Source organism: Sphaerodactylus townsendi, linkage group LG10, assembly GCF_021028975.2.
Source record: "Sphaerodactylus townsendi isolate TG3544 linkage group LG10, MPM_Stown_v2.3, whole genome shotgun sequence".
NCBI classification, from domain to species: domain Eukaryota; kingdom Metazoa; phylum Chordata; class Lepidosauria; order Squamata; family Sphaerodactylidae; genus Sphaerodactylus; species Sphaerodactylus townsendi.
The window spans coordinates 84,513,957-84,538,888 of NC_059434.1; the positions used below are offsets into that span (position 1 = coordinate 84,513,957).

General features: G+C 48.4%; 1 protein-coding gene across 6 annotated transcripts in view; it reads right to left on the bottom strand.

Moving 5' to 3' along the window:
• LZTS3 (leucine zipper tumor suppressor family member 3) overlaps nucleotides 1–24,932 on the bottom strand; it is a 91,256-nt gene that overhangs the window by 47,159 nt on the left and 19,165 nt on the right. Inside the window, exon 1 of one of the 6 annotated variants that reach the window (XM_048509954.1) lies at nucleotides 4,038–4,115. The exons of 4 other annotated variants lie outside the window; for them this stretch is intronic. The gene's annotated coding sequence lies outside the window, so the exon portion shown is untranslated. Of the gene's footprint in view, nucleotides 1–3,978; nucleotides 4,116–24,932 lie in introns of those variants that run through there. One more of the 6 variants, XM_048509950.1, reaches the window with a different exon arrangement.

A 24,932-nucleotide genomic window follows, 5' to 3' on the forward strand; every position in this document is an offset into this window, starting at 1 on the left:
ACCCCCATTTAGTTTTGCAGCAACACGTTCATTATCGTCTGGCCATTTCACGGAGGTCCCTTTTCCTTTTTTTCCCCTCTCCATCTCTGTGTTGCGCTTGTGCAGCTATGCAGCTATGCGAGTGAAGCCGATCGTATTGTGGGACAATCGGCATGGCTGCAGGGGTTCCTTTCTGGATGTCTGCGCAGCTACGCATGCGTTGCAGGAAGTTCTTTTTAAAAGAGAAGCGTCTCCATGCAAAGTCATGAAAGCAACCCGGACTGTTTCCATGGGCTCCAGTTGCTGCCTGAATGGATGAAGGGCACACACGCGAACAGGAAAAAGGAGAACGGGTTCCTTTATAATGACTGCAACATGCAACATGAAGGGGCATCCATTGAAAATGCTGGGGGGAAGGATTAGGACTAATAAAAGGAAACACTTCTTCATGCAACATGTGATTGGTGTTTGGAATATGCGGCCACAGGAGGTGGTGATGGCCACTCACCTGGATAGCTTTAAAAAGGGCTTGGACAGATTTTTGGAGGAGAAGTCGATCCATGGCTACCAATCTTGATCCTCTTTGATCTGAGGTTGCAAATGCCTTAACAGTCCAGGTGCTCGGGAGCAACAGCCGCAGAAGGCCATTGCTTTCACATCCTGCATGTGATCTCCCAAAGGCACCTGGTGGGCCACTGCGAGTAGCAGAGAGCTGGACTAGATGGACTCTGGTCTGATCCAGCTGGCTTGTTCTTATGTTCTTATGTTAAACATGTGCTTTGAGAACTTGGGTTCTCAGCAAGTTCTGTCATCATCAACTATCTGTTTGGCATGCGGAAGGTCCCAAGTTCTATTCCCAGCATCCCACATTTTGGATTTAAGAAGATTTGGGATTTGTACCCCACCTGTCTCTCCTGTAAGGAGACTCAAGGTGGCTTACAAGCTCCTTTCCCTTCCTCTCCCCACAACAGACACCTTGTGAGGTAGGTGGGGCCGAGAGAGTTCAGAAAGAACTGCAACTAGCCCAAGGTCACCCAGAAGGAACGTAGGAGTGCAGAAACACATCTGGCTCACCAGATAAGCCTCTGCCACTCAGGTGGAGGAGTGGGGCATCAAACCCGGGTCTCCAGATTAGAATCCACCTGCTCTTAACCTATACACCACTCTGGCTCTCAGACTGGATGAAGTTTCAGAACACACCACAAAGCTAACCTCTTACAGAAGGTAACTTTCAGAAGCTGGTCTGCAGTAGAAGACCTGGATTTGAGTCCCGTGCACTTAGAGACCAACAAAATTTTCAAAGCGTAAACTTTGTAGAGTCAAAGCTCTCTTTGTATTGGATGAAGGAAGCTCTGAGTCTTGAAACCTTGTACCCCCAAAAGTCTTGTTGGTGTCTAGGAGCTACTGGACACCAGCGTCACCCAGAGACAGAACATCATAGTAATTTAAACGGACGACGCCTTGTGAACTTCTAGCCGATCTGTTCTAGCCAGAATCCGTTGCAAAGAAACTCAGTTTGGTGCCCAACAAATATTCAGTCTATTCCCATGACTGCTACTTGCTCAAGAGATAAGCCGTGGGAAAAAGCGGCCACAGGAATGAGGTGTAAAGAATCGACTCACAGAATCATAGAGCTGGAAGAGACCCCAAGGGCCATCCAGTCCAACCCCCTGCAACGCAGGAACACACAATCAAAGCACTCCCAACATATGTTCGTCCAGCCTCTGTTTAAAAACCTCCAAAGAAGGAGATTCCACCATTCTCTGAGGCAATTAATTTCACTGTCGAACAGCCCTGACAGTCAGAAAGTTCTTCCTAACATTTAGGTGGAATCTCTTTTCCTGCACCTTGAATCCATTACTCCGTGTCCTAATCTCTGAGGCAGCAGAAAACAAGCTTGGTCCCTCTCAGCATGATCAAAATAAACGTACAACTGGCTGTCATGGGTTTTCCGAGCTGCGTGACCGTGGTCTGGTAGTTTTTGCTCTGAGCAAAAACTACCAGACCACGGCCACCCAGCTCGGAAAGTCCACAACAACCAGTCGGGTTTGGCTGTGAAAGCCTTCAGCAATGCAATTTTACAACTATCAGCTCAGAGTTAGAACTCCTAGTAGTAACAAGCTTCTAGCTGGGTTCAGTATTCCAGCACCTAGTCAGCAACTTTTTCAAAAACCTGGCCCCCTCCTTTTCGATCTTCAGGAAAAAGCTGAAAATGGTTTTATTTCGGACCACACGTGATTGATTTTTTTAGAAATCCTAAACTGTGATTCTACATTTTTGGGTTTTAATGGGTTTTATGTATTTTTATCAGCATCGTAAGCGGCCTCGAGCTCCATACGGAAGAAAGGCTGTTAACGAATTTGTAAATCAATAACTGCCCAGCAGGGGCGGTTTAGGGTATTCTGATGTCCGAAACAAATCATTTCCTGGCCCGGATGACCGCCAACTGGGTCTGAGCCACGTGCCTGCAGCGATGTCTTATACCAGGCCGGGGGGGGGGGGGGGGTTTGCATAGGCCTAGAACAGTGATGGTGAACCTTTTCGAGACTGAGTGCCCAAATTGCAACCCAAACCCCACTTATTTATTGCCAAGTGCCAACCCGGCAATTTAACCTCAATACTGAGGGTTTGGTTTAGAAAAAACTGGTTGGCTCCCTCTTCCTCTGCCCCACCCGCTCAAGCAGGGGCCAGCCTGCTCTAGCCTCCAGCAAGTCCCTTGTGCACTGCTCTGTCCCTCGCTAGCATCTCTGCCTCCTCTGTGCCCCCCCCCCCCAGGCAGCAGCCACCTGGAGCACAGGCACCAGGCCCGCCAGCCGAGTCCTCCCTGCTCACCGCAGTGCGCGCACGTTGTGCTCAGTGACCCAGACCAGTGGCCCAGACCAGCCTAGATGTGTGTGCGTGTGTGGGTGATTCCCCCCCCACATGACGAACTCTGTGTGTGCGTGCCCACAGAGAGGGCTCCAAGTGCCACCTCTGGCACCCGTGCCATAGGTTCGCCATCACTGGCCTAGAATATGAAGCCAATCCCTGCCTGTGTTGCTGATGTCTGAAAGCAAAATGAGCCAGAGTGCCCCCCTTTTATGCACACACACACACACCCCACCGGAAGAAGAAGAGGAAGAAGAAGAGTTTTGGATTTATACGTCGCCTTTCTCTCCTGTAAGGAGTCTCAAGGCGGCTTACAAACTCCTTTCCCTTCCTCTCCCCACAACAGACATTTGGTGAAGCAGGTGGGGCTGAGAGAGTTCGGAGAGAACTGGGACTGGCCCAAGGTCACCCAGCAGGCTTCATATGTGAGAGCAGAGAAAACAAATCCTGATCCCCAAAAGAGACCTTCTACTTAGTGCTTTCTACTCAGACTGGCAGAAGCTCTCCGGGATCTCTGGCAGATATTTTCTCACGTCGCCTACTACCTAGCTAGCAGCAAAAACTACCCGACCACGGCCACGTAGCTGGAGATACTGGGAATAAAAAAGTGGGGATCTTCAGCATGCAGAGCAAAGGCCACTGAGCCACGGCCCCTCTCCCACGTGGCTTTTCCTGTGGGAAAGCAAAGCATTGCTCAAGTGCATCAAAAGCACTTTCTCCTATGCATGCAAACACAGCCTTGGACTATAATCTCCTGGGGGAAGGGATTTTCGGGACTTCTCAGAGGGCCAGTCCACTCTGCAGGGAAAACCCTACGCGACGACGCCCCATAAGGATCACCGACAACACCCCCCCCCCTCCTCCAGCCAAACTACTCCACCGCTGCTCACACTACAAACGGGTTGTGCAGCCAAACACAAAGGCAACCAATACACAATGCTCCCTCCCCCTGCGGAAGCCCGGGTCCAAAGTCTCCTTGCTAAGCTCACAAGAGCTTAGTTGCCTTTGCTTGGGCACCTGCCGTGCAGGTCGGCTGTGTCCTTGCTGGTCCCACTCAGATCAAAAGCAGAGAGCTTTATGTGACCCAGCGAGGCCGGCAGACGGGGAAACTCTTCGACCAGCTGCACACACCTTAGATATGTTGGAGAGAGGCTGGAAGGCGGGGAGACTTTTCGACCAGATGCACACACCTTAGATGTGTTGGAGAGGTACCTCTCGGCTCCGGGAGACCTTCCCTCGCATGCTCTCCCCGCTGCTGCTCACCTGTAAGGAAATCTGGAGAAATAATCACTATCTAGCCTGCAGGTAAACAATTCATCACCTGTTGCCTTAGTGCAGGCTCTGAGCTGAACCTTTGTTCCGTCTGATTGGCCGATACCAGGAAGGGCTTTGCTGCCAGAAAGCGCAAGTTCTTTCTGTTAACTCTTTCCTGGGCGGACCTTCGGCTTGCTCAGCTAGCTTCAAGTCCCTTGGAGGCCAATGGGATTTTCGTTTTCGGGATATGAAGCGTTTGAGAGTCAAAGTTCCCTTTTGGTATTTGGTCTGTTGGCCTCAGAGGCATTACCAGACTCAAATCTAAGGGTTCTATTGCAGACATAAGAACATAAGAACATGCCAGCTGGATCAGACCAGAGTCCATCTAGTCCAGCTCTCTGCTACTCGCAGTGGCCCACCAGGTGCCTTTGGGAGCTCACATGTAGGATGTGAACGCAATGGCCTTCTGCGGCTGTTGCTCCCGAGCACCTGGTCTGTTAAGGCATTTGCAATTTCAAAGAGGATCAAGATTGGTAGCCATAAATCGACTTCTCCTCCATAAATCTGTCCAAGCCCCTTTTAAAGCTATCCAGGTTAGTGGCCATCACCACCTCCTGTGGCAGCATATTCCAAACACCAATCCAAAGACCAATATTCCAAAGACCAATATGACTGACCTTGGAAATTATCTTTGGTTTGCCCAGTTCATATTAAACTTTACATATATACATGCGGCTTTATTGCCATAAAAATATAATCCAGTACATATTTTTTAATCGACTAGACAGGGGGTCTTGGGCAAGATGTCATTCAAGGACTTCCCTCTCCCACTTTATATCCCCCCTTTCTCTCCCTTCCCTCTCCCTTCCCCCCTCCCCAATAACAAACAGCCTGTGAGGTGGGTGGGGCTGAGAGAGCTCCGAAGAACTGTGACTAACCAAGGTCACCCAGCTGGCATGTGTTGGGATGCACAAGCTAACCTGGTTCACCAGATAAGCCTCCGCAGCTCAAGTGGCAGAGCGGAGAATCAAACCCGGTTCTCCAGATTAGAGTGCACCTCCTCTTATCCACTACGCCATGCAAGCACCATCTTTATATACTGTATATGTTTTAGCCTGTTACTGTATTATAATTTTTATATTTATATAATGTTTATATATAGTGGTGAGCTGCTCTGAGCCTGACGTGGCAGGGGAGAGAAGGACAGAAATCAAACAAACAAACGAAATAAATAAATACATTGCCTTCATGGCCTCTGATCCACCCTCTCTGAATTCAATACTGTTAAACCGGGTTGCCAAACTCCAGGTGAGACCTGGAGGTATCCCAGAATAAGAGCAGATCCCCAGGTGACACAAACCAGCCCCCTCTGCGACCTGTAAGTATTATCAGATGTTCCTAAAATAATCACGGCAGCGTAGTGGAATCACCTTTACTTTTGCCTTACTTTAAAGGTATACCCCATCCCACCCCGGGAAGGCCGAGCCCTCAGGGCGGTGAACACCAATGATATATCAGACAAATATAAATATAATCAATAAATTGTCGAAGGCTTTCACGGCCGGAATCACTGGGGTGCTGTGTGGTTTCCAGGCTGTATGGCCGTGTTCTAGCAGCATTCTCTCCTGACGTTTCGCCTGCGTCTGTGGCTGGCATCTTCAGAGGATCAGATCCACACACACACACACACACACACACACACACACACACACACACACACACAACACACACCCCAGTACTGCAACATGGTGAAGCCTCCAGATGAGGCTTCGCGATCTCCCAGTTGGCAGATCCCCGGATGAGACATACGTTTCCCTGAAGGGAATGGCAGCTTTGGTGGGTGAACTTTGTGGCATTAGATACCACTAAAGAGCCAGCATGATGTGGTGGTTAAGAGCAAGTGCACTCTAATCTGGAGAACCGGGTTTGATTCCCTGCTCTTCTTCTGCTGCTGCTGCTCCTCCTCCTCCTCCAAAACCTGCTCTGTAGAAGAAGAAGAAGAAGAAGAAGAAGAGTTTGGATTTATATCCCCCCTTTCTCTCCTGCAGGAGACTCAAAGGGGCTTACAATCTCCTTGCCCTTCCCCCCTCACAACAAACACCCTGTGAGGTAGGCGGGGCTGAGAGAGCTCCGAGAAGCTGTGACTAGCCCAAGGCCACCCAGCTGGCGTGTGTGGGAGTGCACAGGCTAATCTGAATTCCCCAGAGAAGCCTCCACAGCTCAGGCGGCAGAGCTGGGAATCAAACCCGGTTCCTCCAGATTAGATACACGAGCTCTTAACCTCCTACGCCACTGCTGCTCCTATGCCACTGCTGTAGGCTCCACTCTCCCCAAATCTCCAGGAACGTCCCAAACCAGAGTTGGCAACCCCTAAAGGTGGACATTCCAAACCACCAAGGTTTGTGTTCCAAGCCTCGGTACTGTGGATTCTGGCAATTATTGTGAGTCAAAACAAGGCGCCAGAGAACGTTCGCCTAAGAAAACAATTAAAAGACTCCATATACACACCCCAAACGGCTTCAATGGATCCTTTCTCCAAGGGCAGTCCCACTTTAAAGAGGTCTTTGTCCGCTACCCACGCCTCACTATAACTACCGACTCGCACCCATTCGCTGTTTTGTATTAGGTTATTTATCTCCGTTCAGAAACAATCCCTTGGAATGGTTCACAATCTGATTTTTTAAAATATGGAAATCTGCATTTCTGATCACAGGGAACCAGTGGTTGAACAGACACTCAAGTAACGCAACTATCAAAACTCTTTTGCCATTTTGCCATTCATGGCCCGGCTACAAATCACAGGGAAGGCCCCCAACCTGGGGAATATAGGTTTTTTTTGTGGGGGGGGGGACACTTTCTGAAGCCGCAGAGAGGACTGGGTGAGATCAAAACAGGGTAGAGCACTGATCCACTTCCTTAAAAAGAGGCTTGTAGAAACCACATGCTAGAAGAAGAAGAAGGAGGAGGAGGAGGAGGAGGAGGAGGAGGAGGAGGAGGAGTTTGGATTTATATCCCCCCCTTCTCTCCTGCAGGAGACTCAAAGGGGCTGACAATCTCCTTGCCCCTCCCCCCTCACAACAAACACCCTGTGAGGTAGGTGGGGCTGAGAGAGCTCCGAGAAGCTGTGACTAGCCCAAGGTCACCCAGCTGGCGTGTGTGGGAGTGGACAGGCTAATCTGAATTCCCCAGATAAGCCTCTACAGCTCAGGCGGCAGAGCTGGGAGTCAAACCCGGTTCCTCCAGATTAGATACACGAGCTCTTAACCTCCTACGCCACTGCTGCACCTAGGCCAGACTGTGCATGCTGTGGATGGGAGGGAGAGGATCCGGGTCATAGGAGAGCGCTCTGGGTCTTTTTATTAGCCCTAATTGCAAAATGGAACCTCCATGGTCAGAAGCAGTCTAGCTCAGATTAACAGATGCTGCGAAGAGGTGACGATCCTCCAGATTAGATACACGAGCTCTTAATTTCCTACGCCACTGCTGCTCCTGGAGAGACAGACCCAATGAAATTGCTGGAGAGACAGACCCAATGAAATTGACAAGAAATTGGCAGGATCTAGCAAACTAATGCTAGACCAAAGACTGCAATCAATCAACCAACCAACCAACCAACCAACCAACCAACCAACCAACCAACCAACCAACCAACCAACCAACCAACCAACCAACCAACCAACCAACCAACCAACCAACCAACCAACCAACCAACCAACCAACCAACCAACCAACCAACCAACCAACCAACCAACCAACCAACCAACCAACCAACCAACCAACCAACCAACCAATGGTGTCCGGCATCCCCAAACAGAGGTTGCACAGAAACACTGAAGAAGTGACGAGCAGGCTAGTTAGGAGATCAGATCGGCCGTGCAACCAAAAAACTGCAGGAAAACCCCACTGCAAAGCAAACAGCCGCAGCACCAGTAGTGCATGCATAAATGGCCTTTGTGTTACTGCCTGATATAGAATTGTCGGGTACCACAGAGGCCATCTAGTCCAACCTCTGGCTCAATGCAGGATCAGCTAGAGCATTCAAGATGCCACTGGACTTTAATCTAACTGTTCTACTGCAAACCAACATGGGTACCCCCTGAAGCTATAAGAAAATAAGTTTGCCAATGTTAACGCTATGTGCTAGTTTCAGTCTCCCTTTTAATGCCATTGGGATAAAAATGATTATCAGTTTATAAATTGCAATGTACCCAAAATCCCAGTGGGGGTTGATGGAACACCACAGGGCAATTAATCTCATGAAGGGTGAGAAGTACATGTAGTATGAAATGGGAGATGACTGAAAATAAAGTTTTGTAATTTTTTTCCCTCATGCTTCTTGGTGCTGATTAGACTTCCCGGCGTGGTATAGTGGTTAAGAGCAGGGGCACTCTAATCCGGAGAACCGAGTTTGATTCCCCGCTCTGCCACTTGAGCTGTGGAGGCTTATCTGGTGAACCAGATTAGCTTGTGCCCTCCAACACATGCCAGCTGGGTGACCTTGGGCTAGTCACAGTTCTTTGGAGATCTCTCAGCCCCACCCACCTCGCAGGGTGTTTGTTGTGAGGGAGGAAGGGAAAGGAGTTTGTGAGGGGGTATAAATCCAACTCTTCTTCTTCTTCTTCTCCTTCTACTTTTGGCACTACAGAATTGCTAACTGGCCTGGGGGAAAATGTCCTATTCGTTGCAATATTTATTGAAAACATGTATAAGCCCACCTGTCTTCTGAGCTTTCTTCCTAGCTTTCCACTTCAGGAAAGCTTAATGGGAGGTTCTTCCCCGCCCCTTCCACACATCGCTCTCTTAAAGGGATGTTTGTTCTCCTGAACTATTGGCACGCCCTCGTCTGGAGCATGTGATATGCAACCCTGAAATCCTTTGAACAGGTACTATTCTCCAGGTAGTTATTTCCCATCTGATACTTTCCCAGCACAACAGCTCGCTGGCAGACATCTCAAAGGGCTGATTCATGCAGTGCAGTCAGGGGCATAAAGCCGAAGTGGGAAATTATGTGTTTTACAAACGCACATACGACACTCACACAATTTCAGAGGGTGGCTGCATTGGTCAGCAGTAAAACAGTTAAATTTGAGTCCGCTAGACACAAGACACCAAGATGTCCAAGGTTTCAGCTTTTGAGAATCAAAGCTTGCCTTCTATAGAGCCAGCATAGTGTAGTGGTTAAGAGCAGGAGCACTCTAATCTGGAGAACCAAGTTTGATCCCCCGCTCTGTCACTTCAGCTGTGGAGGCTTATCTGGTGAACCAGATCAGCTTGTGCACTCCAACACATGCCAGCTGGGTGACCTTGGTTAGTCACAGTTCTTCGGAGCTCTCTCAGCCCCACAGGGTGTTTGCTGAGGGGGGGTGGAGGGAAAGGAGATCGTAAGCCCCTTTGAGTCTCCTTTCAGGAGAGAAAGGGGGTTATAAATCCAAACTCCTCCTCCTCCTCTTCTTCATCACCAAATACAAATCAAAATGGAAATTCACGGCATAGAAGGATTCAGGATAGCCATTCTGACTTGCTTCTTTTATTTTATTGGATTTCTACTTGTATCTGATGGAGGGAATTTTGACTCCTGGAAGCTTATATTCTGGAACTCCTCTTGGTCTCTTAGGGGCTACGAAACGCCAGCCCACAAACTCTCAATCTAACCTACCAAACAGGGTTGTTGTGAGGATAAAACGGAGGTCAGGAGAACGATGTAAACCACTTTGGGTACCCCGTCTTGGGAAGAAAGGAAGGATATAAATAAAATAAGTAAACAGATGAAGCACTCCGTGGTAGAGAGTGGTCAGCGGCAGTACTGCAGTCAAAGTTCTGCTCAGGATCTGAGTTCGGTTTCCGGTAACCGGCTCGAGGACGATTCAGCCTTCCATCCTCCTAAGGTTGATAATACGCTCCTATCATTCCGCAGAAGATAACCAATCAGAACTGTTCCACGGGGCATTATGATATAGGGATCAGATCTAGAGAATAATGGAACAGCCCAAGAGCGTGTTTTTTTATAGGATTATAGTCTATTGCAATGTTTACTGTAGGAATGCAGCTTTGTTTTATTGCAGAGTTTTTCATTTTTGGCAGTTTCCTCATACCAGTTTACATTGTGTCCTAATTTCTGTAATCCTAACCCTACTGCATTATTACTGGATGTCTGACGCTGTCTGACCGAACCTTCTTTATGTTTCAAATCCTGCGCAGAACCTCAGTGAGAAAGGCAAATAAATAAATAAATGCGACACCCCCTATTTCATCTACACCAGGGGTTTACACATTGTGTTCCAAGAACTCTGGAGTTCCAAGCAAGTCGATCCGGGATCTGGCAGTGAGAAGAACTTCTGGAGGAGAGACAATTTTCCACAGAAAGCAACCATCGGGTTCCAGGGTGCAGTCTTAGGACTGCAATGAGCGGAGAAGAAGAGAAGAAGAGTTTGGATTTATACCCCCCCTTTCTCTCCTGTAAGGAGACTCAAGGTGGCTTACAATCTCCTTTCCCTCCCTCCACCCCCACAACAAACACCCTGTGAGGCAGGTGGGGCTGACAGAGTTCCCAAGAACTGTGACTAGCCCAAGGTCACCAAGAAGAAGAAGAGTTTGGATTTATATCCCCCCTTTCTCTCCTACAGGAGACTCAAAGGGGCTGACAATCTCCTTGCCCTTCCCCTCTCACAACAAACACCCTGTGAGGTAGATGGGGCTGAGAGAGCTCTCAGAAGAGCTGTGACTAGCCCAAGGTCACCCAGCTGGCGTGTGTGGGAGTGCACAGGCTAATCTGAATCCCCCAGATAAGCCTCCACAGCTCAGGCGGCAGAGCTGGGAATCAAACCCGGTTCCTCCAGATTAGATACACGAGCTCTTAACCTCCTACGCCACTGCTGCTCAGGAATGTAGGAGCGAGAGAACACAAGCAGGAATGTAGGAGCGAGGGAACACATCTGGTTCACCGGGTAAGCTCCGGCCACCCAGGTGGAGTGGGGAATCAAACCTGGTTTTCCAGATTAGAATCCACCTGCTCTTAACCACTACACCACGCTGGCTCTCAGGAAGCAGGAATGTATGTAGCTGCCTTTGATACAGAGTCAGACCATTAGTCCCTTTGTTTCTGTACTGCCCGCTCTGGCCGGCAGCTGCTCTCCAAGTGAGAAACGCCTTTTTATAAGATCCGTTCACCAAAACTGAAGATGCCCCGAGTTGCCCCTTCGGCCGGCCATGCATGGTACACATCACGGGCCCTTTGTGCGCGCGCACGCGCATGCGCGCGCGCACACACACACACACACACCCCGACTTTCAGAAGCAGCTTTTCAAGGAACACAGGATGTTTAGTCTTCAGGCATGTGCAGCGGGGCTGATTTGGACTGGGACCTCAGAACACAGGAAGAGGGATCTTAAGCCCCACCCCTATGAAGAGGCGCATCTAGGGAATACGTAGCCCAGTGCAAAATCTGAGTTTTCCACCCCACACCCCCACCCCGTATGGGCTGCGGCCCTCCTCCACCACGACCAAACAACTTTTCTTGCACCAGGTCTTGAAGTCAGTGTATGGACCCGGGGGAAAGGAGGAGGGGTCCGGGTGCGCCCCCCACATGACTAAACGGGGGACATTTGACCCCATAAGTCCCCCTGGGCGGTACGCCCCCTTTCCCTTGCCAATTTCTTGATCCAAGCAGCTGTGGAAAAATGCTATTTGTCAGTATGATGTAGGGTTTAGAGCGACAGCAAAGGATCTGAGAGAATGAGGGTCAAATCCCCCCTCCTTCACGGAGGGAGGAGGAGGAGGAGGAGGAAGAGGAAGAGGAAGAGGAAGAGGAGGAAGAGGAGGAGTAGTTTGGATTTATATCCCCTTTCTCTCCTGCAGGAGACTCAAAGGGGCTGACAATCTCCTTGCCCTTCCCCCCTCACAACAAACACCCTGTGAGGTAGGTGGGGCTGAGAGAGCTCCGAGAAGCTGTGACTAGCCCAAGGTCACCCAGCTGGCGTGTGTGGGAGTGCACAGGCCAATCTGAATTCCCTCCACAGCTCAGGTGGCAGAGCTGGGAATCAAACCCGGTTCCTCCAGATTAGATACACGAGCTCTTAACCTCCTACGCCACTGCCGCTCCTGCTGGGTCACCTTGGGCTTGGTCACACACCCTTAGCCTCATCTACTTCCCTGGATGCTCTTGCACAGATAAAACAGAGGAAAGGAGATTTATATGAGCCATATTGAAAGCCACTGATATATACAGCATCATGCAAGCAAAAATAATTGCTTCAAACCAAACCGGAACTGAAAACCGTCCGTCTCCCCAAAACGCGCAACGCACCCTTACAGGTCCAACGGGTGCAACTCTCAGAAGGGTCAGCTGCAACTCCGCAAATCCCGATTCGTTCCAAGGAAGTCTCAATTCCTCGCTTAAAGATTATTCTGTGTCACTGGACATTAGAATCTCACTTCCATCTCTGCCAGCACCTATTGTGTTGTGCAGTTAAACACTATTCCCCCGCCTCCCCCCACGACGCCCCAGTGAAACATCGGTTGACATGATGGATTTACGGAGCAGAAGATGCTATTAACGGTTGCTTGGAAACTGCTGGACTCTCCGATCAACTGGAGGGCTCACTTATAGTTACTGGATCTTTGTGCAGCTCTTCGACAGGTTCTGGGCGGCATGCACGGAGCGCCCTTCCATTTATTATATTTATTAAAAGAGCCATTTGAGCTATGTCCGGCAGACAGGGAGAGAAAGGACGGAAAGGAAGGCAGCTTGGTCAAGGTCACTCAGTGAATGTTGTGACCCAGGCCCCTTCCGCACATGCAGAATAATGCACTTTCAATCCACTTTCAATGCACTTTGCAGCTGGATTTTACTGGACGGAATAGCAAAATCCACTTGCAAACAATTGTGAAACTGGACTGAAAGTTTAACTGATTTCATATGTTTATTGTTTATCCATTGCTGTATTGTTTTATTTCTTATATGTTGCTACTGATGTTTGTTGTTTATAATGTTACGTTACGTTTATTGTTGCTCATAATGCTGTTTTATAATGCTATGTTATTGTTGTTGTTTGATATTTGATTGTTGTTGCTATATTTATTGATGCTGTATTTTGTTGCATCATGACTGTCGATGTTTTTGATATTTGAAATAGTGTTTATTTCTGTTGCTTCTTGATATTATGATTATTGCTGTTGTGATGTTTATTGCTGCTATATTACGTTGAACACCACCCTGAGCCTTTCGGGGGAGGATGCTATATACATTAAATTTCTAATACCAATACAAAAAAAAGGGCATTATTTTGCATGTGCGGAAGGGGCCTAAGCAGGGAATCACATCTGGATCGTCGCAGTCTACCCACTGAAACAGGGATTCCTGATCTTTTTAAACCTGTGAACCCCTTCCAATTGAGACACTGGCTTGCGGGTGCAACAACAAAATGGCAGCCATAAGGGGCGGGGCCAACCTCAAAGCCTCAAGGATGTGGCCATGCCGTAACTCTTTAACATGCAGTAACTCTTTAACAGTAACTCTTTAACATTTCAAAGGCTGATTCCGCATGGGCCAAAAACAGCAGTGTGAAAACGGTGTGAAAACGGTGTAAAAGGGTTTAAAACGGGGTAAAAGGGTTTATACTGTTTTCACACCATTTTCACACTGCTGTTTTTGGCCCATGCGGAATCAGCCAAACAGAAATTCTGCCAAGCAATATGTATTTTTCAAACAAGCATGTTGTTTTAAAATGATTTTCTTGCATACAGCTTTTTTTTTGTCCTATGGTGAAGATTCTTGTGGTATGGTGGCAGCTCTTGCCAAAGCAACTTTTTTTAAAAAAATCTCAGCACCCAATCAAATCTCCAGTGGCCAAAAAGAAGCCCTTTTGGGTAAAAGCCTCGTCCGCACCTGCCCTCTTTCCGAAAATACTTGGCAGAAACCAGGAAAGTTGTTCAGGGTGTTATGACGCCCATGGATACCACTTTGGGGCACCCTGCATTAAAGCATGCTGCCTTTTGTGAGGACAGGCCAGGTGATCCGTATTGGGACCAGTGCTCTTTAACCTATTCATAAATGACCTGGTTAGAGTAAGCACTCTAGTTGAATGGCGTGGTGGCCAAGTTTGCAGATACCAAATTATGGCCAGGTGAACTTGCAAGGATTCGCGAGGAGGGTCCAGGGACCTTGATAAGTCAGGTGAGTGGGCTAAGAAATGGCAAAATGCGAGTTCAATGTGGCAAAATGCAAAGTGATATGCACATAGGGGCAAAATCTAAACTTCACATACGCTACGGGGGTCAGTGCTATCGTGCGAACCAGAAGGGATTTAAGAAGTCTTAATTGGTTCCATGGGAATGTCAACTCAATATGGCAGCTGTGAAAAGAGCCAAACTCTATGCTGGGGATAATCAGGAAAGGGAATTGATAATAAAGCTGCGAAATTTAATCATGCCCTTAATATAAAGCGCATTAGTTGTGACCACACTTGGAGTGCTATTAATCCAGTTCTGGGTCACCCACATCTCAAAAGGATGTGAAAGATAGAAAAAAGGTGCAGAAGGGCAACGAGGGATGAGTGCAGAAGGACTGGGAGGCACCTTCCTTATAGGGAAGAGGCTGCGGCGTTTGGGACTCTTTAGTTTGGAGAGGAGAGGCGTCTGGGGGATTAGCCGATTGAGAGTCTGCAAATTATGCATAGGGTGAAAAAAATGTTGACCAAGAGAATTTTTTCTCTCTTTCTCCATCTAGAACCAGGGGCATTCATTGCAGAAAATGCTGGGAAAAATTAGAGGACTAAACAAGAAAGAACTTCTTCGCTTAGCGTGTGATTGGTGTTTGGAATATGCTACCACAAGGAGGGTGAGTGATGGCCCACTAACCCTGGATAGCTTTAAAAGGGGCTTTGGACAGATTTATGGAGGGAGAAGTCGATTTATGGCTACCAATCTTGATCTCTTTGATCTGGTGCAAATGCTATTAACAGTCCAGGTGCTTTCCGGGGAGCAACGGCGCGAGAGGCCATTGCTTTTCTATCCTGCATGTGTGAACTCCCAAGGCACCCTGGTGGGCCACTAAATTAGCAAGAAACTGGACTAGATGGACTCTGGTCTGATCCAGCTGGCTTGTTCTTATGTTCTTATGTTCTTATGTTCTTATGATCCGATTGATATTAAAGATCCGGTGATGTAGTGAAGTTGGAAACGGGTGCCTCCTAATCGAGGAGGGCCGGAGAGCAGTTCGATTTCCCGCTGTGCCACTTGAGCTGGGGAACCAGATTAGCTTGTGTACTCCAACATATGCCAGCTGTGTGACCTTGGGCTAGTCACAGTTCTTCAGAGCTCTCTCAGCCCCACTCACCTCACAGGGTGTTTGTTGTGGGTGGGGGGAGAGAAAGGAGATTGTAAGTTCCTTTGAGGAGCAGCAGTGGCGTAGGAGGTTAAGAGCTCGTGTATCTAATCTGGAGGAACCGGGTTTGATTCCCAGCTCTGCCGCCTGAGCTGTGGAGGCTTATCTGAGGAATTCAGATTAGCCTGTGCACTCCCACACACGCCAGCTGGGTGACCTTGGGCTAGTCACAGCTTCTCGGAGCTCTCTCAGCCCCACCTACCTCACAGGGTGTTTGTTGTGAGGGGGGAAGGGCAAGGAGATTGTCAGCCCCTTTGAGTCTCCTGCAGGAGAGAAAGGGGGGATATAAATCCAAACTCCTCCTCCTCTTCCTCCTCTTCCTCCTCTTCTTCTTCTTCTTCTTCTTCTTCTTCTTCTTCTTCTTCTTCTTCACAGGAGAGAAAGGGGGGATATAAATCCAACTGTCTTCTTTTTCTTCTTCGGACAAGGCAAGAACCAGCCTATAACTTCTGTGCAGCTTAGGATTCTATTTCTCTGTCTTTGCTCCGGACACAAAACAAAATGCCTCTCATTTGACATTCCCCGGCCTTGCAAAAACAGAACATCCTGTCGGATAACCTTCCCCTTGAAGCTCTGGTGATAAAGCAGGAAACCCTGACAAGAATGCAAGATCCCAGCATCACGAGCTTGGCCGAAACCCACGTGCATAAATCAGCACTCATGAATTTTGCATGCCAACTTTGCAAAGGCAGCTGCGAGGAAGGAAAAGTGCAAAGCCAGCCCGGCATATCTCTTGACCTGTCCGGGAATGACCCACGGGCCACGGAAACCAAATTTCGGAGCGTGAAAGCTGTGATATTATTAAATGAAAGTGTCTTGGCGCCATTTCTGGAAAGGGAAAGAGGGAAAGCCAGAAATATGTAGGACAAACCAACTCAGGCTGCAAACTTTTGATCTGAAATAGGTGGAATGCCTTCCAAACAATTAACAGGAGCAGCAGTGGCGTAGGAGGTTAAGAGCTCGTGTATCTAATCTGGAGGAACCGGGTTTGATTCCCAGCTCTGCCGCCTGAGCTGTGAAGGTTTATCTGGGGAATTCAGATTAGCCTGGGCACTCCCACACACGCCAGCTGGGTGACCTTGGGCTAGTCACAGCTTCTCGGAGCTCTCTCAGCCCCACCCACCTCACAGGGTGTTTGTTGTGAAGGGGGGGGAAGGGGCAAGGAGGAAGTTGTCCCCAGGCCTGCGAGTCTCCTGCAGGAGAGAAAGGGGGGATATAAATCCAAACTCCTCCTCCTCCTCCTCTTCTTCTTCGTCTTCTTCTTTCTTCAAATAGATGTCCTTTTTTAAAGGTTGCCTTCTTCCCCCCCTTTTCCCAGCTGTTATAGTAAGACTGCTGAAATAGGATTGCGAAGATCCGGGTTCCGATTACGATTCAGGGAACATCTGGACCCAAAGGGTCTGCACAAGGGGTGCACCCCCATTTAAAAAGCCTTGATCTTGTGGTGCTGTGTGGTTTCTGGGCTGTATGGCCGTGTTCTAGCAGCATTCTCTCCTGACGTTTCGCCTGCATCTGTGGCTGGCATCTTCAGAGGATCTTCAGAGGATGCCAGCCACAGATGCCAAGATCAGGAAAAATACCTGCTGTAGAACCCTGCCGACAGCCTTAACCAACCAGTAATTCGACCGTGAAAGCCTTCGACAATAGCCTTGATCTTCTTTCGTTCAAACTCCGTCTTCTTAGACCGAGGTCTTGAACAATAAAACCATGAAACTGAAAAAAGACCCATGAGTAAAAATGCAAACTCTTCTCTGCAGCTTCTAGAAAATGAGCAACAAAATAAGTACTTTGAGGGTCAGAGTCCTCTCAAAGGAACTGAACCTTTTGCTCTAAAGTCGCTTGAGAAAACACAGACCGTTTCCTCCATTTTAAGAGTGAGTTCCTCGCCAGAAATTCCTTAAAACTGTGATGCGGGAGGCCCTGTCCAGGTTGAGACAGCCGGGGCATAGTGGAGGAAGGGTCTGAGCAAATAATGCATATACTTTTAAAATGGCTGGCATCCGCAGGGTTAATGTAGAGACCCCTGTCCCATCCAGATGGGCCCTCGGCCATGAAAGCTCATAAGAACATAAGAACTAGCCTGCTGGATCAGACCAGAGTCCATCTAGTCCAGCACTCTGCTACTCGCAGTGGCCCACCAGGTGCCATTGGGAGCTCACATGCAGGATGTGAAAGCAAGGGCCTTCTGTGGCTGTTGCTCCCGAGCACCTGGACTATTAAGGCTTTTGCAATCTCAGATCAAAGAGGATCAAGATTGGTAGCCAGAGATCGACTTCTCCTCCATAAATCTGTCCAAGCCCTTTTTAAAGCTATCCAGGTGAGTGGCCATCACCACCTCCTGTGGCAGCATCTGCCAAACACCAATCACACGTTGCGTGAAGAAGTGTTTCCTTGTATTAGTCCTAATTCTTCCCCCCAGCATTTTCAATGAATGCCCCCTGGTTCTAGTATTGTGAGAAAGAGAGAAAAATTTCTCTCTGTCCACATTTTCTACCCCAGGCATAATTTTATAGACTTCAATCATATCCCCCTCAGACGTCTCCTCTCCAAACTAAAGAGTCCCAAACGCTGCAGCCTCTCCTCATAATAAGGAAGGTGCTCATTGGGTTACCTTGGGCTGGTCACATTTACTTAGCCTAGCCTACCTCGCAGGAAGGTTGAAAGCACATAACTGAAGAGGGGAGATTCACATATCCTGCCAAGAGTTGTTTGGAAGGGGGGGTTAAAAATATAATGGGAGAATAATGACTTTCTATTCTCTTCTTCCTCACACCCCACGTTTTGGTGACGAGAGGAGCTGACCAGAAATTCTGAGTTCCGATCCTGCATTCACCATGCCAGCTGACACTCGCAGAAGAAACATCTGGTGCTTAGCATCATTCTGCAGGCTTCCTCAGGAGTAAAGCCATTGACGACAGCAGCATTTACTCCCAGATAATCTTCCCAGACATATTTTGCATTGCCAGCAGGTTTATGAAAATTTTATGATGATTTTTTTTTAAAAAAAGAGTCAGTCCTAGCTAGAGCCCCCTCCGGCTTGCAAATTAAAATATTCTACGGCTTCCTTTCTCTCCTTCCTTAGCTCCTGTGCCTTTCAGAATAGCTTACGGGGTTCTCTCCTTCTTCATGTTATCCTTACAACAGCCCAGGGAGGTAGGTAGGGAGCAGCAGTGGCGTAGGAGGTTAAGAGCTCGTGTATCTAATCTGAAGGAACCGGGTTTGATTCCCAGCTCTGCCGCCTGAGCTGTGGAGGCTTATCTGGGGAATTCAGATTAGCCTGTACACTCCCACACACGCCAGCTGGGTGACCTTGGGCTAGTCACAGCTTCTTGGAGCTCTCTCAGCCCCACCTACCTCCCAGGGTGTTTGTTGTGAGGGGGGAAGGGCAAGGAGATTGTCAGCCCCTTTGAGTCTCCTGCAGGAGAGAAAGGGGGGATATAAATCCAAACTCTTCTTCTTCTTCTAGGTGAGGGAAATTGATCGGCCCAGGGTCGCCCAGGCCAGTCAGATTCATGACTGCACGAGGATTCGAATCTGGGTCTCCCAGATGCTAATAAAACACTTTTACCTTCGCACCATAGCCATCGAGCAGATCACCAGAACATTCCCCCAAGAACAGGGGTCCCCTAACCTCTTTTGAACCAGAAAACATGTTTGGAATTCGGACAGTGCACGGCTGCCGCAAAATGGCGGCTGCAGGAGGCGGAGCCAGTCACCAAATGGCTGCCACAATTTACCTTCTGTCATATAGTGAAGACCCCTGTGTAGTGGTGGCAGCAGGTGCCGAAGCAATTAAAAAAACAACAACCAACCCTGAGCCAATTAAATCTCCAACAGTCAATCAAAAGCCTCGCAGGGCGAAGTCCCTACCTGGCCCCATCCGGTTTCTACCAGCACTTTGCAGGTGATCAGAAAAGCAGTGATGGATGCCACGGGGGGCCTCTGCCCGAGAAGCACACGGGGAAACCAAGCAGGCAGGCTTCTCCAGTGACCCAATCCCCAAAAGGGAAACAGTTCATGGTGATCCTAAAGCAGGCTGGGGTAACATACAGGCGGAGGTAATCCATGAGACGCTTTGCATTCTTCAACAGGAGAAAGCCAATGTGATACCAGGCTGGATCAATAGGTCAAGATTGAGGGATATAATTGTTGTACCTCTTTATTCTGCACTGGTTAGAACTCACCTGGATTATTGTGTACAGTTCTGGGCACCACAATTCAAGAAGGATATTTTTATTTATTAATTTAATAATAAGCCTTTATTAATTTATTAATGTATTAATGTATTAATTTATTAATTTATTAATTAAGTAATTAAGTAATTAATTATACTTGTATACCGCCCTCCCTCGGAACGTGTCCAGAGGAGGGTGACCAAAATGGTCAAAGGTCTGGAATCCATGCCCTACCAGGAGAGGCTGAGGGAGCTGGGGATGTTTAGTTTGGTGAAGAGAAGGTTAAGAGGTGACATGACAGCCATGTTTAGATATCTGAAGGGATATGTCATGTTGGTGAGGGAGCAAGCTTGTTTTCTGCTGCTCCAGAGACTAGGACCAGGAGTCATGGGTTCAAGGTGCAGGAAAAGAGATTCCACCTAAACATCAGGAAAAAACTTCCTGTCGGTAAGGGCTGTTTGACAGTGGAATATGCTTCCTCAGAGGTTTTTAAACACAGGCTGGATGGTCATCGGTCAGGAATGCTTTGATTGTGTCTTCCTGCAGGGCTAGGGGTTGGACTCAATGGCCCTTCTCGTCTCTCCCAACTCTATGATTTTATGATTTTTTTCATCTCTGCCATATGAGAGCAGCGGATTGCATAACCTTCTAGTAACACGTGCTTGGCTATATTCTACGGCTGGCATCTCTAGAGAGGATCAGGAAAACAGTTGTCATAACTTTCTCTCCAATGTCCTAGTGATCCAATCTTTGTTATTCTTTTGTTTCAAATGGCTTTGAAGAAAATAAGAAAAAAAGCAGTAGCAACACCGGTATTTTAAAAAGTCACCAGAGATAATCATGAGAAAGAACACCAAGCAAAACCAGCGAAGTGTAGTAGGTAAGAGCAGGTAGACCCTAATCTGCAGAACCGGGTCAGACCCCCACTCCTCCGCATGAGCAGCGAACTCTTATCTGCTGAACCAGATTTGTTTCCCCACTCCTGCACATGAAGCCTGCTGGGTGACCATGGGCTAGTCCCAGTTCTTCAGAACTCTCTCAGCCCCACCTGCCTCACAAGGCATCTTTTGTGGGTACAGGAAGAGAAAGGACTTTGTATAACCTTCTTGCATAACCTTCTGGGCACCACAATTCAAGAAGGTTGAATTGTGGACCAGGAACTATCTGCTGCACCAGATTTGTTTCCTCACTCCTGCACATGAAGCCTGCTGGGTGACCATGGGCTAGTCCCAGTTCTTCAGAACTCTCTCAGCCCCACCTTCCTCACAAGGCATCTTTTGTGGGTACAGGAAGAGAAAGGATTTTGTAAGATGCTTTGACATTCTTTGCAGGAGAAAAAGATGGGAGTATACAAACTCTTCCTCTTTTTCTAGGACCTCCTGCTATGGTCGTGCTAAATAAATTCAGATCGGAACCAGAGCACTGGAGGAAGAGAGTAACTCTTTCTCCTTGTGCTGTTTCCTCTGCTGAAAATCCTCTCCTGCAGGGAAGGGCTTCAAACCCTGTTCCCCCAACGATGATCCAAATCAGGCCTCACCGTGTCCCCCCCGTAGAACAGTGTTTTTCCTAAAGACGGCCCAGATTTCCCCTCCCTCCCCGATCAAATGAGTCACCGGCCACTTGAGACCTCCAGGAACTAGCTGTCATCCTGGGGTAATTTATTCCAAATTGCTACAATCAACTAATGAGCAAACAAGATCAGCTCAAATGAAACGACTCCCAACACACGGTGCCTGCTAAAAGGAAGCAGCCCAGCCTAGCAGCTCAAGGAAGAGTCGGGGGGGGGGGGGGGACCAGCCCAGGCGTTCCCCGTGCAAATCTCGCCTCTTCTGTCAACTCGCGGAAATCTAGGGTTACCAATCTCCAGGAAGAGATACACAATAATAACTGCACCAGTTGAACATCCGCAGCTTTGCCCCTTCCGAGATCTGATCCAGGAGAACAGAAGGCACTGTTGGACAACATGAGGCATCATCAGAGGGTTGTGACCAGCGATGGGATTCAAATAATTTAACAACTGGTTCCGGTGGTGGGATTCAAATAACTTCACAACTGGTTGTTCAAGAGCACAATTTTAACAACTGGTTCTGCCAAAGTGGTGCGAACCTGCTGAATCCCACCACTAAGAACATAAGAACAAGCCAGCTGGATCAGACCAGAGTCCATCTAGTCCAGCTCCCTGCTACTCGCAGTAGCCCACCAGGTGCCTTTGGGAGCTCACCTGCAGGAGGTGAAAGCAATGGCCTTCTGCGGCTGTTGCTGCCAATCACCTGGTCTGTTAAGGCATTTGCAATCTCAGATCAAAGAGGATCAAGATTGGTAGCCATAGATCGACTTCTGCTCCATAAATCTGTCCAGGCCCCTTTTAAAGCTATCCAGATTAGTGGCCATCACCACCTCCTGTGGCAGCATATTCCAAACACCAATCACACGTTGCGTGAAGAAGCGTTTCCTTTTATTAGTCCTAATTCTTCCCCCCAGCATTTTCAATGGATGCCCCCTGGTTCTAGTATGGTGAGAAAGAGAGAAAAATTGCTCTCTGTCCACATTTTCTACCCCATGCATAAATGTATAGACTTCAATCATATCCCCCCTCAGCCGTCTCCTCTCCAAACTAAAGAGTCCCAAACGCTGCAGCCTCTCCTCATAGGGAAGGTGCTCCAGTTGTGACCGGAGCAACAACTCCGCTCCACATGTGCAGATTCTCCAGCAAAGCTGAAACCAACATCTCCACCAGGAGAGTGACAAGGAGTGAAACGGAGAGAGGGCTGCACGTCTAGGAGCTGTATTGATACTGATCTTGTCCAGGAACAACAAATACATCCATGTTTTCTCCCTCCTGCAACCAAAGCCAAAATAGTACACTCCCTTCTCATCAACCTATTCATGCAGAGAAGTTCAAGAATAAGCAGTTTACTTTGGGGGGGGGGGGAGGAGGGGAATTCTCCTGCGCTGGTCATCTCCAAACAAGGGCTAGACAGCCATTGGATAGACAAGCTAGGCTCTGGCATATCTATGCGGAGCTAGGGGTTGCACTAGATGGCCTCCAAACGCCTCTTCCAACTCCATAATCCCATTCCAAGCGTGGTGCCCTGTATCCCACTCACCCCCAGAGAATGATTGAAATCTAATAATAAACAGCAAAACTATTTCTGGTTTGTTTGCTTTTTAATTCCAAGAAAGAACAGAATGTACTTCCTAGAGTAATCTACACTGGAGACAGAGAAAGAAATAATAATTTGGTGACATGGTGCAATTGGAATTATTAGATCTTGTAGCGCCGACTCCATTGCAGAAGAAGTTCTTACAAACTACTCGGTCCTGAGGATCCCAAAGCTTCTACTTCAAACCCTCAACTGAACAAAAAGTGCAAACTCATCCGGTTTGGGGTAAAGACAGGCATGCACACAAAAAGTTCTTGCAGCAGGGGCATAGGAGGTTAAGAGCTCGTGTATCTAATCTGGAGGAACCGGGTTTGATTCTTAGCTCTGCCACCTGAGCTGTGGAGGCTTATCTGGGGAATTCAGATTAGCCTGTACACTCCCACACACACCAGCTGGGTGGCCTTGGGCTAGTCACAGCTTCTCGGAGCTCTCTCAGCCCCACCTACCTCACAGGGTGCTTGTTGTGAGGGGGGAAGGGCAAGGAGATTGTCAGCCCCTTTGAGTCTCCTGCAGGAGAGAAAGGGGGGATATAAATCCAAACTCTTCTTCTTCTTCTCTTCTTGCGGGTTTCACTGAGACTGATTCTGCACAGGTGAAATAAAACAGGTTCAGGCCCCTTTTCAAAGTATTATGGGGGAGAAGTTCCCACAGAACTTGCCTCCCAGTCGCTTCTAACCTGTTGTATTTGCCAGAACCCAGGTTAAACGACAGTAGCTAAATTAGCAACTTTTTTTTCCTGCTTACCTGTGCAGACTATGGCAAACAGGAAGCGTTCTCTTCCCCCTCTTCTGTCCACCATTACGGTGGATTCCCCAGGCAACCGCTATTAGAGTGGATTATCTAGGCAGCCACCATGTTAAGAACATAAGAACATAAGAACGAGCCTGCTGGATCAGACCAGAGTCCATCTAGTCCAGCACTCTGCTACTCGCAGTGGCCCACCAGGTGCCTTTGGGAGTTCACATGCAGGAGGTGAAAGCAATGGCCTTCTGCTGCTGCTGCTGCTGCTCCTGAGCACCTGGTCTGCTAAGGCATTTGCAATCTGAGATCAAGGAGGATCAAGATTGGTAGCCAGAGATCGACTTCTGCTGGTAACTGGGTGGAGGGGATTCTCGATTGGGTATGGATTTTCGGCTGCGCGGTTCGCAGGGAATCACTACATTTCCTGTGTAAACCATGCCGGCTCCTTCTGCCGGGATCCCAGCAATCCCAGCTGGCTCCCTACACCTGCCGTGCAAATGGCAGCACAGGTTCATTTAGCCCGTTAATGTTGCCTGTGAAGAATTGGCCTGAATGAATCAAAAAAATTACACTCCATTAAGTTATTGTCGAAGGCTTTCACGGCCGGAATCACTGGTGTGTTGTGGGTTTTCCGGGTTGCATGGCCGTGTTCCAGTAGCATTTTCTCCTGACAATTCGCCAGCATCTGTGGCTGCCATCTTCAGAGGATCTCTGAAGATGCCAGCCACAGATGCAGCTGAACCGTCAGGAGAAAATGCCACTGGAACACAGCCATACAACCCAGAAAACCCATGATACTCTATTGTTTCCCTTTAGCAGTACAGAACAGCACGCACAATGATGCATGTTACTACCAAAATTTGTCACGCAAAGCTGCGGCCCTTTTCTCCTTGTTGGTTTGATTCCAGTAGAACCTAACGGAGAGACAGTGTGGTGAAGTGGTTAAGAGTGGCAGGCTCTATACTGGAGAACCGGGTTCGAATGCAGACACCCTCTTCTGTCCTGACACTCATCAAGCCTGCCCTATCTTATTGTTGGAACCCCAGAAAAGCAACCAATCCTATCTCTCTGGCCTTCTTGCCAGCTTAACCCATAGTGTCCCAGAACCCATTTCTGACTATAAACATTAGTCCTGTGGCCATTCAGGATGTGTCTTCAATCCATGCACGCACGCACGCACGCACGCACGCACGCACGCACGCACGCACGCACGCACGCACGCACGCACACACACACACACACACACACCCCAACATTCATGTAGGTTCCTTTCCTCTTTCAGTTGCTGCTTTCACTAGACCCTTCCTCAACTGGACTGGTAAATATCCCCCATACCTGAAATCTCTTCCCTGCTCCTTTTTGTTCTAGTT